The 16,532-nt window shown below is 42.5% G+C and overlaps 1 protein-coding gene across 1 annotated transcript in view; it reads right to left on the bottom strand.

Annotated features, from left to right (window-relative positions):
* Nucleotides 1-7,811, bottom strand: part of LOC105010624 (leucine zipper putative tumor suppressor 2 homolog) — a 50,850-nt gene extending 43,039 nt beyond the window's left edge. Inside the window, exon 1 of the mRNA XM_010870053.5 lies at nucleotides 7,422-7,811. The gene's annotated coding sequence lies outside the window, so the exon portion shown is untranslated. The remainder of the gene's footprint in view (nucleotides 1-7,421) is intronic.
* Nucleotides 7,812-16,532: the final 8,721 nt, after the last annotated feature.

The raw sequence follows: 16,532 nt of genomic DNA, 5'->3' as shown, positions 1-16,532 counted from the left end.
AGTGACAAAGCCGAAAACTCTCAGACAAGAAATAGTGAACAGTTCTTTCAATCGGTTTTGACCTAAACAGGCGGTAGTATATTTGTTTAACACTACTGTAGTATTGTAGTACTATCTAGTATTGTCACTGCGAGACTAGACACAGTGTTCGATACATGAGTATAAAAGATGACCTCAGTGTGAAAATCCACAGAGACAGTCTTCTAAATGTCCCTTTTATTCCTCCTTACATCTCCAAAGTCCCTCTGTCCTCCTCACACTTCCCTTTGTCCTCCTCAAATGTTCCTCTGTACTGCTGAAATCTATATTTTGCTTTCTGTCTCCTACCTCTCTGTTTTCTCCACACTCTCCCTCATCCATCCATTCATTCATCCACCCAGGGGCAGAGCAGATGCTCAATGCTGTCCCTGGTAGACCTGTCTAATTAGCTAAAAATGATTATAATCTGGCTAATAATGAAGGTCTGACAGGGAATAATTTGGCCGGTTTGTGGGCAAAGTAGCCACAGGCTTTTTCCCGAATCACCTCCAAACTGGAAGTCATGAGTCATTACCACAGTCAAATATGCTACTCTCCTTCTATTTCGCTCTTGGTACATGAATGGCTTAGATGCGTTAGTAGTCCACAACTCACCAACAGCCCAGGTGGCTAATGGTCTGGTAGTCAGTGCTCTGCTGACATCAATGCAAATACAATCCAAAATCACCTCAGTCTGATCGCTGGTGTCAGTTTTAAAAGAAAACAAATTCAACAACATATTGAAATACGTGGGAAACGCAGCTTTTCAGTGTGGACCTCATTTTAAAGTCAAACCAAATGGACATTTATATGGACATTAATACCCCCCCCCCCCCATTCCTGCATGGCTGGTAAGGTCCCATTCTAAATGATGACTCACTTCAGAAATACATTAGTAAAGACAAGATTACATTGATAACAGTCTAATGGTTGAGAGTATTATCACTTGATGAGAGAACAGAAAACAGCCTGAGACGAAGAACAGATTGAAAGCTTTCACTGATGTAAGGAATGGGGAGAAAATGGGCCGGTGTATTAGGCCGATGTTTTGTCCCAGTCTGCCCAGGTCCTCTCTGTTCCAGTGGTTGTTTCCAGATGGACACTTCCTCTCTCTGCCCCGGGTCTCTCCCTTGTTTTCACCTTCTCGCTCCTTTCCAAACTCGTCCTCTTCTAACAGACACGATTCTCACCCTCAGCAGGAGAGCGGACAACTCTCCCAGAGCCAATCCCTTCAGTCAGCCAAAAGAACTGGAACACAAAGAAAACAACTGCTCTCTGGGACAGTTCACTGTCTGACTGGGCCAACCCTGGAGGCTACAGTGCTGATGGAGTCTTTCTATTCCAAGGCGTTCAGCATTCTGTTTTGGGTTAATACAAGCTTCAGATTACACTGACAGAGCAGTGACAGCATGTTTTGAAGCTGTAAAATCTCGGTTGCAAGTAGACCAGAGATGGTGATAAACCACATAGACACACAACACACATAAAAGATTTGAAAGCCACCATGACCTCCTGCCTCGTTACAGGGTCTTTAACGATGGCCCGCCAGTCCAGTAAAAGCGTGTTGGGAAGTAAATCTCGTCAGTCAGTGCCCCGACATGGCTAGTAAATGCTCTGAAAACGGTTGCGTTTTAGTTTCAATTATCGCGGTCTACCATTGGAAACCAATGAGGAAACACAAGGAAAGGTCATGGTATTTCTATTCAAGAATATTTTCATTCTCCAAGTGACAACTTGTCAAACACTCGAACTGTAGGCTACCACAAATGATTCGTTCCCTCAGCACACCAGAGCTGCCCAGACCTAAATGAAGCCTGCATGAATCCACTCACTGATCATTTATTTTACAGAAAGAGATTAATAAAAGCAAACTTTAAACAGAATAGACAGTCAACAAATGACTAGCGATACAGTATGCTGGCAACTGTTGATCACACTAGCCTTTTTCCAACCAATTGCAGTCAGCTCGATAACGTCTTAAATTTACGAACTGTTGCAACAAAAATATGTGCAGTGAATACAATGCAATTCTAAGCTACTTACTGCCAATGAACAGCTGCATATGCTATCCAGAGGTATTCAGCCCCCTCCTCAGGGAACCTCAGTCATTCCATGTACAGTACTTGATCTATTCCAGAGCTAGCACATGTGATAGGACCTGTCAGCTAATCATCAAGCCCTTGGTTTTTTAATTTTGTGGAGCCTGTTCAATACTACAACAATTGTGTGCAATATCTAGGGGAATCTTTGGAGAGGTTTGAAGAACTAGGTACTATAGCATAGCAGCTAGGCCCTGAATGGCCCCAATACATTTGAAAAACAAGCCCATGTCCAGTAGACATTCTGTTTGGGCCAGTAAAAGAAAGGTTTTGTTAACCACTGGGTTATTCAAAACATCAGTGTAGGATCTGGAATCTCATTAAACTAAGACTCCAATGTTGGCCCACCGCACAGGGAAATTAGAGTTGATTGTTGATGGGCTAAATTTATATTTTATTTTATTGGGTAAATGTTAATAACCAACAGTTAGGTGACTAGAATCTCACTTTGTGCCTTAACAGAAAAATACCAGCTTCAAGGTAGAGTATAACTGATCAACATAATCATCACACCATGCCATTCAATGCTCACAAAATGGATAATGTATCAATGTAACAATGTATGTAATGTTATAATGTATCAATGAGATATTTAGGTACAGAACTGCCATTACTGAGCTCTACATCTTCTGTCCCAAAAATCATCCAAAATAACAGACACCGAACAAGTGGGCAGTGGAGTCAGCATACACCTACTATGGATACTCTCAGTGTCTAGTGAGTGGGAGTCATTTATAAACATCATCAATGAATCACCCAAGGCACGCCTGTTGTCTGTTTAAAATCGGAGAAAGAGGCAGCTGGCTGGGAACTCCCCGGAGAGGGAAATACAAGCAAAGGCAGCATTTAGACTTGAAGTTCAGTCACTCAAACTCTCTTATTGACATGAACGGCTGATTCACCGAAAAGCTTGACATGTGAGAAATACTTCGATGTGAAGCGGTTCTCTGAAGCTGTGCTCCCAGTCTCCATCTACAGGCACAGGGTATATAGCTGCAGTAGATCGCTATTAGGCCTCAGGACAATCACGACAGGCCTGGTGAGATCAATAGCAGCTGTTCTTCTCCTTTCAGCCAACCTAATCACGCAAAATGCTTCATCAAACCTTTTGCCACTAGTATTGACGCCGTTTTGTTGTCGACTTACATGGTTAAGGGTCTGTGTAGTACGATGTAAACGTTAAAACAGGGTGTGCTGTGTGTTCGCTGTGTGGTCTGCTTTGCCAACACTAACTCAACCCTGTCAGTTACACATCAGGCACTGACACCCGTCAACTGACAGCCTACGACACTTTAGACCACACTGGTCCATCTGGGGACGTCTGGAGCTGGGCCTTGGTGACCTCACTCCTTTTTCTAGTCTGCTCCTCTCAAGGTTTCTTCCTAGCCATGAAGTACTGTTGTTGGGGTTGCTGTTTAGCACTTTGTGATTTTTCTTTTCCGAATAACGTCATACAAATTAAATTATATTGATTGATAGCCGACGGCAAAATAAAACACTCAGGATCCTAATGTGATCTCCTTAATTCCATTATAACGTATGCATGTACATTACTCCTATGGCAATTACACGCAAAGCATTGATTCTGGTTCCTCTCACATATGCCTCCAGCACCATCTGTGCTATCAGATTACAAAAGCAATCTTATTGAGGGTCAGCCCACTGACATTAAGACACTCTTCTGGAACTGTATTGCTTCAGCGCAGATGTACAGAAAGGAAACGAAGAGTCGTTAGAGCATTGGGATACCTGTCAGCATTGTTTAGAGAACTTGCCTTCACTTCTCGCCACAGTATTTCTTTTTGAAACGATACATAGTGAGTGAGAGAGTTCATGGCTTTAGCCAGGTACCCACGTATTACTGCTCCTAACCGAACAAGTTGATAGGCTAACACAGAGAAAACACACAAATACAGGGAAACCAAGAAAACACCAGCTTCATAGTGAATTGGTTCTGATTCTCCTCATCCTTCTATGACCCTTTCCATCCCTTCTCACCAGAGGCCCTCAGGTAGGGCAGAATGATGACAGCATTTGGCTAATGTTCACCAATAACGTCTACATTTACCTGAATTATCCCGAGAGAGAGCTTTCCTGAATCACTGAGTCATATCCTATACATAGTTGCCCAGCTTTACCATTTGTATAGGTTCAGGCAGACATCATCATCATCGCTGTGTGGAATTACTGTTGTGTTATGATAATTGAAACGCTAGACTACTGCAAATACTTAAATGTGCTTAGCTTATGGCCATACTCTAGTTTGGCCGCATACAGATGGCCACATCTACAACTGACGTTCACACCGTGATGGAGCAAATTGAAGCTCACTACATCTTCCTAATCTAACTTAAATGAATGTTCCTTCACCGTTTCGTTTTTTTAAACAAGTTGTTACATTGCCCATTAAAGCCTTGTCTGAGCTGTACAGATGACGTAATGTTGAAACAATGTAATGTAAACTATGGAATACAGAGCATCCATGTTGGGACGATGTAATGTAAACGGTAAAATACAGAGCATCCATGTTGGGACGATGTAATGTAAACGGTGAACTACAGAGCAGCCATGTTTGGACGATGTAATGTAAACTATGGAATACAGAGCAGCCATGTTTGGACGATGTAATGTAAACTAGGGAATATAGAGCAGCCATGTTATGATGGTCCACTGGTGTTGGCCTACACTGTCCACATACAGCCAGCGCTGTGTCTGTCGACCTTGTAGTGGAGGGCATGTGACTGGGGAGAGAAGGGCGAGAAGAGAGTAATCAAAAGATATCTCTCATCAATTATCTTTTTACTGTCAGTTGTAATATTTGTTTGCTTAATGTACGTCTTAACTACATTTTGTATGTGTTTAGACTTTTGTAATACAGGGCTCAGCTGTGAAAGAGACCTTGGTCTCAGTTGATTTCTCCATACAAAGAAAGGAAAATAAATTAATTAATAAATAAAAGACTGACTATTTCATCTCACCCAACATCCCACCCTCTTGGCTCCAACACCTTCCCACAGACCCCATTCCCCACTCCCCTTATTTAGCCATTACAGTAGGGATAGCTGGAGCACTTGGTTAACGCCACATCCACAGGTTTCTCCTGTTCATCCTGCCACCTTTCCCCTGGCGCTCACAGCGCTCCCTCGTTTCCTCCCCTCATCTGTTCATTCACTTCACGCTTGCTCCGTTTTACCCTCACTCTCATTACTTCTCTTTCTCTGGGTTTTCCCTTTCCTCTCTCTCACTCCAAAACCCTCCCTCCTTCTGCCACTTCATCATCCTCATCCTTCGTTTCCCCCACATCACTCCTTCCTCTTGTCCCTCCTCCCTCTCTGCTGACAGGGCTTGTGATTTAGGGTCTCGGTGAGGTTATAGCTGAGCTGTAATGTTATGGTCTGGTGACATAACGTCATCAGGGCTCGCACACACACACCCACACCTACAGACCCTAACACACAAGGTAAACCCTGTTACTAACATTCACGGCTGTGTGTGTGTGTGTGTGTGTTCAACACGGTGGTGTAGCCCATAAAGCACAAATAAGCATTTCAAATATCACTCCTTTACACAACGTGAAAATAACCTGAGAGGGGGAATGGAGAGAGATCTAATTTCTCATCTCTCACTGTGTGAGGATAATATATTGTCCAATCAGACCAGTAGCGATTCCAATTCTGCTCCTAGTTGAATCCGACCCAAACACTATTAAAACGGGGCCTTAATAACGTTAAACCAAGATGTCTCTTCATTGTGTAACAACCTAACCTCATATTTGAACCCTCCCCCTCCTCTCCCCTTTTCCTCCAGGCCCCTCCCTCCACGTGTGCTAGACATGATATTTCCTTGAGCAGATGGTGAGACGAGCTAAAACAACTGGGGATGTCACGAGAGTCAGACAGGGTGTCCTGCCAAGACTTTGACAATGGTTGGGAGTGAAAGCGAGTGTACGTGTATGTATGCATGAGTGCGTGTTCCCAGAATGCCGCTGGAGTGGGTTTGGGGGATTCAGAAAACCTGCACTAACAGCTGTGTGGAGTCAGAGGTAGGCAGCGGCTCAGCTTATTACCCAACATTCCCGCTGCACAGAGAACCACAGCCGTCTGATGGAAGCTGGGATGGTGGCAGAATCCTAAACCTACTCTTTGAAATTTGAAAATGAAAACCTGAGAGATGTCTGCATCGGCTGGGTCACAGATCAAGACATTAGACGCACTTGGAAGCATCACTCAAAAGACCCTGCATGTCAACTCCATCAATGAACTAATCAGTTAGCAGATCAGTCACATATTGAAACAGGGTTAATATTCTTGGGTCCTGTGTGTTTCCCGTAGGCAAGGATTATGTGGCGACAGCGGGGTTTAGATACGGCTGCATCATGAGCGCTTTGATGTGGAACTGTAGTTGGAGCCTGTCCGCTGCACTGTAATGTCAACAACATACCACTGCCTGCACAGTCCCTCGTGCTGTGAATATGGCTTTACACTGAATTCAAACAAAACACGTTTTTTATTATTCAAAACTTATTCAAAAGATATTAACATCAATTTGATCCTCAATAGTCAGTGGTGTTTTTTGTTTATTTGAGTATGGATAGGTGTGTTGGCCAGGATACTGAATCTAATTAGTGTTTGTGTGTCTTAAAAACAGTGTGGGAGGTGTTTGAACAGTGTGGGAATACAGTTGACATGCATTCACTGTAGGACAGGTTCTGTAGTTTAAATATCCTTTTAGTATGAACTGTATTTTAAATCATTTTAAGTCTGTTCTTGATTTGAGAAGGGACCTCAAATACAATTGGATTTGACGAAATTGAAGTAGGGAGAAAAGGGTACTCCTGAAGGAACAACTGAGTTCAGTTTTGACTGAATTGACTGATTTTAAGATGTATTTCCGCTGGAGTTTATTGTTGAGAAGAGTCTGGCGGTTAGGTTCCCTTTAGAATCATAAACTTAACTTTTTCAGATTTTAAATGTTATCCAAGAACTCAGAAAAAAGAAAACTGAAATGAAACTTTGCATTGAGACATGATTAGTATACTATGAAAATATACGTTTTACATTTTGAAATGCTACCTACCCTTTAGGATCACCCTGTGGACTTTTAAAACTTTACATGTACTGCTGAGAAACGGTTAACTGTGGTCTAAACAATCCGACTATGACCACCTCAAGACCAAAGCGCTCTAAAATTATGTTTACTTGACAGCGGAACAATATTGATGTGCACAAGGCCTAGACCTCTTAAACAGAACAGCATCCATTCCGTAAACAGCATTCGCACACAATGTTAATTTAGGAACCTCACCTCGAAAGCTGCTGCTTGCAGTGAACGTCTGAAGACCGACAATTTCCAGATGTGTCTTGGGTGAAATAAGTTCTTCCGTTGATATTAAACCGTAAATCCGGTCTCTATTCGCTGTATTTCCCACATTCGTCCTTTCACGAATATAAACTAAAGCTAATCCTTCTTTTGCTTCTCATTCTCTTTTCTGTTCGGAACACGTCGCCTTGGAAGAGAAACAGATCTGCTACATGCTCGCGCTCCCCCGTCCGGTTCTCTCGTTCTGTTCTCTCTCACGCGCATCCCAGCCCCCCTCCGTTCCGCGTGCCTGTAACCGTTCAGCGCCACCGGCAGACAGGGAAACGTACGGAGCAGAACGGAGCACCGCGTCTGAACTTGCTGCTCTTGTCCGAGCTCGACCGCTGATCTGGAGCGACAAGGTTTAGGACTGGGGAGGGGGTCAGTAGGGGGTAATCCGACGTCCGATGGCCTATTGCTTCACGTAAACAATCCCTATTTAAAAAAAAAAAATCTCAGGACAATTTGGATTTGAAGATGTGTCCTTTGTATAATAGTCTAACTAAAAGGCATATGTTACTGTATGCAATATCGATTCAATCGTGGTTAGTAATTACTGGGATGCCGCTGTCCCAAACAAACCCCTTTCCCCTACCAACTTGCTCCGATTGCACTTCATGGTCACGTGTGGCTGACGAAACCCCAAGGAGGACTTCCAGAAACAAGCGAGTGTATCGATTAGCTGAACAACTTGATGACACATTCGTGATCCCATGTTCAAGTAGTACAACGATCACGAACATTGAAACGAACAAATCCTCCCGGTAATTTTAGAATAAATAAATAATGGTTATGTATGTGTGTCATGTTTAGTTATGTGTCAGTCTCAAAATCCGCATAAGCTAAATTCATACATGGTTACAGTTAGGACAGTCGAACTGGGCATCAGTAGGCTACAAGCCAAAAAAGTATTTAGGTTTTCTGCTTCGCTCAGGGAGGCTGTGTCGTTCCATACCCCCTGGAAGGGGCCACTGGAGGGTCTAATTAGCTCTACGTCCTCCTTGATTTTTACTCACTCAGCTTCGGAACATTTGCGAAATGGCAGAGGTATGTGTGAACACAATTGCAAATGAATATCCGAGGGTGGAGAGGATTCTCGTGGGGTTAATTAGGATTTATACACCGTCTGTGAGATCTGTTAAAGGGAAATTTGCCCTACTCATAATACGTGTCATCAAAATTGTGAATTTCTCCACGTGACACAAGTGTGACCGTTTCTACGATTCACTGGAAGCAAGCCACAATGTCCACAATACTCAGCGTTTTCATTGCTTTTTTCAGTTCAGTTTTGTAATCTGTAACACTAGCTGGCAACAAGCACCACAGGATCAGAAAATACAATTGCTATAATTATGTCTGAAACACATTCAATCCCTCATCAATATGTCTGAAACACCTTCCATCACTCATAATTACGTAACTCCTCACATATTGGTTAACAGTGGATTTTTCCCTTTAAGTTAGAAGCTAGAGTCAGAGGACCTTATCCTAACTGGCTGAGAAACCATTTGGTACATCAGTATTCTGTTCCCTCATCAACTAACCTTTGCAAAGTCAATATGTGCATCTTTCCTCTTATCTGTCTATTCTGTTTCAGCACTACAGCTGAAACAGAAGCCGTCACTCGGTCAGAGTGGGTTCAGTGGACAGGCGGTCATTAGATGCAATGCTTATTGCCCTGAGGGCCTTATATTCCAGAGATTGGGAGGCAAAAGTTCTCAAATGCTTGTCACTATTAGACAGTGAGACGCTATCCACTGTTAGGTGGTTTGTGGTGAGTGTTGGTATTAAAGCAGCCCGGCACAGACACATGGAATAGTGCTTAAACCGGTAGCCATGTCCAAGTGGAAGAAAATGTTCCCTCCACCAGTTAGAGTATGCTGGAGAATGCCATCGTGCTAATAAACACATTTAGACTGATTGAAAAATTGCTAAACAAATGCCATCCATTGATTTCAGTCATTATTCAAACCTTGCTGTTTGGACCGGGTCCGGTCCAGACCGCCACGGCTGCGGTTCAGTCCCAGTCCATAACCTGACTGATGCCTGAGACCCCTGTCACTGGGTGAACTCTGACTGAACCTCTGACTGAACCTGTAATACTCTCTCCGTCTCGGTAAACTGCATGCATTAATGTCCTGAACAGCTGCCAAGAACATGACCATGCACCTCTCTGACCCCCCCACCACCACCACCACCTCTCCTCTTCTCCCTGGCTCTCACTCACCCCTCCATCCATCCCAAGCCTCACCCCCCTGTCCCTTTCACTGTCCCTGTCCCTAGTCCTTCGCCACCCCCTCCCCTGCCGACTCTGCCTTGCCTCTCCTCCTCACCCTCCTTTCTGTCCTCCCTGCTATGCTTCATTTCATCCTGGGTTGGAACCACACCGCACTGCTCCGGTGCTAATGCAATTCACAGCTAAACCACGGAGAGCCTCTGCATTCTGTTCCCAGCTGCCTCTGCGCATTCAACTTCATAAGGCCAGGAGCATGAGACCAAGGCAGGCTATGACCCTGTGTGAGTCTCAGAATGATACCTCATCCCTGGCTAGTGTTGTTTGGGAAGCCCCCTGAGTGCCTGTTTACAGGGCTGTGGGCAGGACTCTCATTCTGTTTTGATCCCAACAGTCATGGATTTTAAACTGTTCATTTATTCATCTGTGACTCTGCCTACATCCAAAGCATACATTTTCTGCTGCACTTACTGTTAGTGTGTGCGTACGCTTAAAAAAGTCCTTGCCTTGGGAATTCACTTGGGTCTGTGTAAGAGTGCTTGTAGTCTGGTGCTGAGTGTCTGCTTCTTTCACCTATCACTGAATAGGGTGCAGAATTCCATTTGACCCATCCTCTCTCACAGTGGCGTTTTTATATGTGAAAAATTGGTGGGGCCCAAACCATTTCAAAATGTAGGATACATACCAGTAAAGCTACGAAACTCCCTCTTGCTACTGATGTGTTTATTTGACACATCAACAAACAGCGTGGCTCCACAAAACACTTTTAACGACAGAGCGGCTTGCTTCTACCAGGAGTTGTAGTACACATACTGGAGAGAGAGAGAGACCTTCTTGTGTAATTGCTCTCCTTCTCTCACACACATGTAAAATTACCGCTGTCACATTTACAAACCTAAATTAGGAATGCAACCAAGCTCAGAACCAATGTGCCTACAGAGCCATACGCAAACAGCAATGAGCTCAAGACCACTGAAGGCCACAAAGAAGCGGAAAGACAACTTTTTAGGGAAATAGATCCATTCTATGACAACAACCTTAATAGATAAGCATGGACACACTGACACTCGTCACCATCTATATCAATCAATCCAGCACAAAAAATATGACCAATGCATGGACCAGCACCACAAAGGCAGGATGATAATATACGCATTCACTCACCAAGGCTGAGGGCTCACTTGAAGAGAAAGGTGGCACGGCGGTTCTTCCTCTGGACAAACTTTTTGATGATTTTCGGAATTAAGTTATGTAGCTGCTGAATCAGCTGGCTTTAGATGGACAATATGGCCAATGCGTTGAGTCGTGGCTGTCCCATGGTATTGCGAGTGAAGGTTTTTACCCTCTTCAAGGTGGAAAAGTTCCTCTCTGACTCGGATGTCGTCATAGGTGTTGTTATGTTAATCTTCAGCAGAGGGACAGTCTCAGCAAAAGCCTCCTCCAGGTTGTTCTCATGAATGGATCTTAACAGAGACAGGGCCGTCTTACCAGTGTGAATCTCTGAGTGGTGGTACAGTGTGGTCAGCTTAGACTTCAACTTTTCCTTGTTTCCTAGAGGCCATAGTTTCACCGCACAGTCAAGCTCAGATGTAGAGAGTGACAGGACAAAAAGAGCGAGCTGTCAGCCAGCTTGGCAGCGATCAGCTGGTCACTTTGTGAAAACCTCTGCTCCATCTTGGAGATGACACCTCGCATGCCTCCTTCCTCACCGGCGCTGTGTTGGTTACTCGTCGGCCTGGCTCGTCTGTTCCATCGTGAACGGTGGCAGCCCATTCATCAGTTTGCTTCTGCATATTCTGGACATTCTCCATGAAACGGGTGAGCGCACTGCTAATCCCAGATGCATCGATGCTCTGTTTTTGCAGAGTGTTGTATAAAACATCAACTTCTGGCATAAGGAAGAAAACAATTCTTTTGACAGGCCATATGCCTCACTTATGGTGGGCTCATCCCATCCTGGTTGTGTGCATATGTCTTCCATACACAGGAGCAGTGCAGCGCATCTCTGTGTTGCCTCAGCAAGTGCCGCAACACGTTTTGGAGCACCAGAGAAAAAGGTGGCAAAAGCAGTTAAATCTGCAAAAAACACCTTCAGGATGCTCATCCTTGCTGAACAATGTTGCCGCAAGGGCTGGTAAGCATAGCAGTGAACAAACTGGGCATGTGGGTATGTCTCTTTCATTAGCATCTGTACCCCTCTGACGTTTCCATTCATTACAGCCGCATCATCATAAGTCTGAGCGATCAGCTTTTCTCCCAGCTTCAGTGGTTCCAGCACACCCTTGATGGTATTAGAGAGGCCAAGTCCAGTTTTATCTTTGACTTCCACAAACTCCAAAAACCTCTTTGTCACTGTATTGTCAGGCAACATGTATCTCAACACAACCACCATTTGTGATTTACAGGAGACATCAGTTGTTTCATCTGCCTGTATGGCAACAAATTATGTCTCATCCACTTGCTTGGCTATCTCCTCCCTGTACACTTCATACATACAGTCTAACAGTTCGTTTTGAACAGTGCTAAATGTCCCTTTGAAGATGGGCTGAGCATCATAGTTCCTCTGAAGTCTCGATTCGCCCTCACACATAGTCTCGAAAATGCATCTTAATATTCCAGGATTCAGGGAGTCCACAGACTCGTCGTGCCCCGCAGTGCGGTTTCACATTTTCCACACAGTTTAATACATGTTATGATCCGACTGAGAACATCAAATCTAGATCTACATTGATCACACTAACATTCTGAGCATGCATATTCATATTTTCACATGTACAATGTACATTGCATTGTGAGCGAGAGATGCTATATTCATAGATAATAAATTATAGGAAGTCATCTTTGAGAAATAAAATATATATACGTTCTTTCTGTTGACAACTAATGACCAGCTGCCCCTGCTCTCTCGTTACCTCTGTCTTCAGTGGGTGTGGGACTGGGACAGTGCTGTTGAACTATACATGAATGAGAGTTATGTCTCCAGTGAGTGAAGACCTACTCTATCCCCAGTAACGGTTGTGTGTGCAACAGTACAGACCGACTGTGTTTCTGTGTGAACGCATACAGTACTGTCTGCGTTGCTCTGATTTTGTCTGTTGTATGTGTGTGTTTCTCTTTGTGTCTGTGTGTATGGGGCAGTGTGTCTGTCCAGTGACAGTAAAAGGGCTGGGGGTCTGAAGAAGGGGTACACCGAGGGACAAACAAATTACCAAAGATTATGACTAATAATCGGGACTGTCAAAGAAGGGAGAGATGAGATACATTCACAGACCATTCATCAAAGCAGCCCCTGTAATGAAGAATACGAATAAAATTAGCATACTGTTCTAAATTCATATAATCAAACGTTTCTGGAATGGTTTATAATGATAGCTAGTCCTTCCAGTAGGCTGTGATCTTTCATTCATCCAGTTCTTTCAGAACTGTGAATGGCATAGATAGTGGAAAGAACAAAAATCCAAACAATATGGACCTGGTCTATCCTGTGATACAGCCCTTTTACTGGCTTGAGGGTCATATTCATATAACCAGGGTGTAGTGCTGCTAGTCACCTGACCTATGACCTTGTTACATCATCTGTTTACAATGACAGAAAACCCAATCACAGAAGAAGTGCAGGGCAGTGTTTTCCATACTGCTGTTTCAGCTGAACAATCACACAATTAATTCAAAGGAACTGTTGAAATCACACTCTAGATGTATAAATGTCAAGTGTTCTTTTATTTAAGAATCTGTAATCGTCAAAAAGAACTTTTGTAAATAGGTTATGCTGCATCATGGAAAATCTACTTCATTAGTTTAATGTCTGCATGCTTCATTTAGCATTGGAAAGCTACATTGTTAAATAACATAAACCATTGAGAGTGGAATGTGCTTGTCACACCAAAACAATCCAATCAACATAGTATGTAAGAAAAATGTTGGAAGAAAGGACAATAATGTCTCGTTAACCTGAATCTGAAATCATCATCATCTATCCAATCAGACGGTCAGATCTTGTGTTGACGGATCCGACTGAGTTGATTTTGATTTTGTGTGTGTCTTGAGTGTGTGTGTGTGTGTGTTTGTCTGTCTTCATGCATATTTACACATCATTAATGTGTGCGTGCGGCCGTGTGTGTGTGGTGGTGGGGACGTATTTGCATATTCAAAAGGGGTTGAATCAGTGGGGAGCATCACAGCGTGAAACAAGCATTCTCAGCCACATGCAGCACTGGGCAATATTCAATCTCATGCAATATTCAATCTTTTGTCCACCGCAGATTCTATCTGCATGCTGGCGAAAGAACTCAAGGGTTTCACCTCTATCACTCTGTCACGAAGTTGCTATTGCCACCAACAATCGACAGACTCCACAACAATAGTAATGGTCAAAAGTTGAAGAAGGGGCTAAGGTTAATTACCTGAATTGAACTATATAAATTGTAAATATGATGACATTTCTTTGCCAACATCATTATATAAACAAATTTACTACAGATGACACCGTTGTCATTAGCTAGCAGTCAGTCAAAGATAGCTATCAGTGTTATAATTAGTTTGCTCAAATAAAGTGAACTTCCTTAATCTTATCTAGGAAGCTAACGTTGATCTAAAGTCCTCCATGCAACATCAACATTATGACAAAAGGCTTTTTTACTGATTATGTGTGTTGATTACAATCAATGTATTCCAGTAATTTCGTTTTGAACAAATCTTCATTGGCGCCTCTGGAGTTTGTTTAGCGTAGTCATCAGTCCGTCAAAACAACACCGAAACAAAATGTGTCATGAACAGTAGGGAGAAAACCTTTAAGTACATTCTAGAGTTCTATTCCAGAACAATGCTGTTCTGTTGTTCTGTTTGTTTATAGACTCAAATTTACTGGGATCTCAGTGCCTTGATCTGGACCTTCATTTACTAAAGTCTGGAAAAGCCAGTGTGAGTGGATTATACTGTAGCCTGCTATATTTCATAATTCTGTAGAGTATGTTATTGTTGAAGACTTCATCAGTGGGAAATTAAGAAGATGTTTTTGTTACAGCTTGGGCTGACTGAAATTATTACATTTGGACCCAAGTCCCCAATGTGGAGAAACTGCTGAAAGAGGAGCTGCCAAGTCTGCAGATCTCCAAGTACCATTCCTTCAGATTATTGAGAGCCTTTTCCAGAAAGCAATGATCAAGCTCAATCACATTTGTAGAAGTAATATATAATTTTGTGATGCGTTTTGAGTTAAAATGCTTTTATTGCTGTGTGGTTCCACCCATTTCCCTGGTTCCTGGTTCTGCACACCTCCCCTACACTGATTTAATTTAAATACAGGGAGTATCTGCCTTTATCCATAGTACAGGTCTATGAGTTAATATGGGGTTGGGTTTGATAAAGTGATGGTTTAGTGGACAAATTGCAGACACAAAACGACCATACAGACCACTGAGGAGAGTACAGTTGATTACATTAGTGACATTCCTTCTCCTGGAAAAATTTGACACTGACTCTCCTCCCCCTTCATGAATATGGATATTACTGTATCATATAAAAGCTTTCGCCTTCAGTGGTGTACTCTGTAAATGCAAATTTAGCTTTCACCTCGAATGCCTGTTGAGAAGGGATGTGCTGTAGACGGAGAGCGATGAATCCCTACAGTACACACCGTAGGCCAGATATTCATTGATATGGTCTGATCTTTTCTCATGAAGATCAAACGTTTCACCGATCTTGTTCGTCATGAGCGGAACTCATTTACAGTACTTCAAAAATACAAAACAATTAAGGTCACCCTTTATAAGACCGACAGTGTCACAACGTGTCATGATCCTTTCATAACCATATCATAAATGAACAATAAGGCACAATGTGGGGTGGTAAATGGCCAACATCCTGTGGCTAAAAGCTGTTCTTAGGCGTAACTCATTGCGGCACAAACCCGCAAGATGCCTCATTGAACATGAATAATACCGACGTAATTACAGTAGTAAGAAGGGGTGTGATGACATAGCCGTGGTATACGGTCTCATATGCAACAGTTATCAGCCAACCATCATTCAGAATTTAAAGCACCCAGTATATAACATGTAATAACAGACACATGTTATAATACTTTCATAATATTGACATGACACGTCACATCGTATGTAGACTTCTTGTGACATAGTGTTAGTTTTGTGTCATAAAACTTACTACCCAAGTCAAACCTTTCAAACACCTTAGAAATAACCCAAAGAAAGAAAGAAAGGAAAATTAACAAAAAATTTCAATAATTCTATCTAATATATAATCACAATTATTGAAGAATAATAGTATTATTATTCTGTTACTATTATTCTTCAATAATTCTTCAATATTTGTGACTATATTATTTGTGGTAACACTTTATATGAAGGATAGCAACAATGCATTATGACGCTGTCATAATTATTGAAGAATAATAGTATAATTTCAAGAGAGGCAACTCATCATTATTGCTGCCGTTTTCTTCAAAGGAATTATCTGAGATTTCTAATCTTTTCAACAACTCATTTTTTGATCCCAGAGCTTAAAACCAAGTGCCAAGAGCAATGCTCCCAGGATTACTGAAACCACATCTTCTAAAGCTTATCGTTTGAATCCTTTATTATTGATAAAAACTGGGATAAGTAAATGTGATAGTTATTAGTAAGGAAGGAGCTCAGCATATGCTACCATCCCTTTTTGAGAGTTTTAGAAGACATTCAGCACAATAAGTGACTATAATGCAACATACCTAAGGATTTCACTTACTCTACATTCAAAATAAACACTCAGAGTAAATGTTTCAGAAAGATTCCTCTGTTGGCGAGAAACCACTTTGACTTTTGGATTAC

Source organism: Esox lucius, chromosome 6 (genome assembly GCF_011004845.1).
Source record: "Esox lucius isolate fEsoLuc1 chromosome 6, fEsoLuc1.pri, whole genome shotgun sequence".
Taxonomy (NCBI): domain Eukaryota; kingdom Metazoa; phylum Chordata; class Actinopteri; order Esociformes; family Esocidae; genus Esox; species Esox lucius.
Note: the sequence above shows the minus strand (reverse complement) of the source record. Positions and strands in the feature narration are given on the sequence as shown.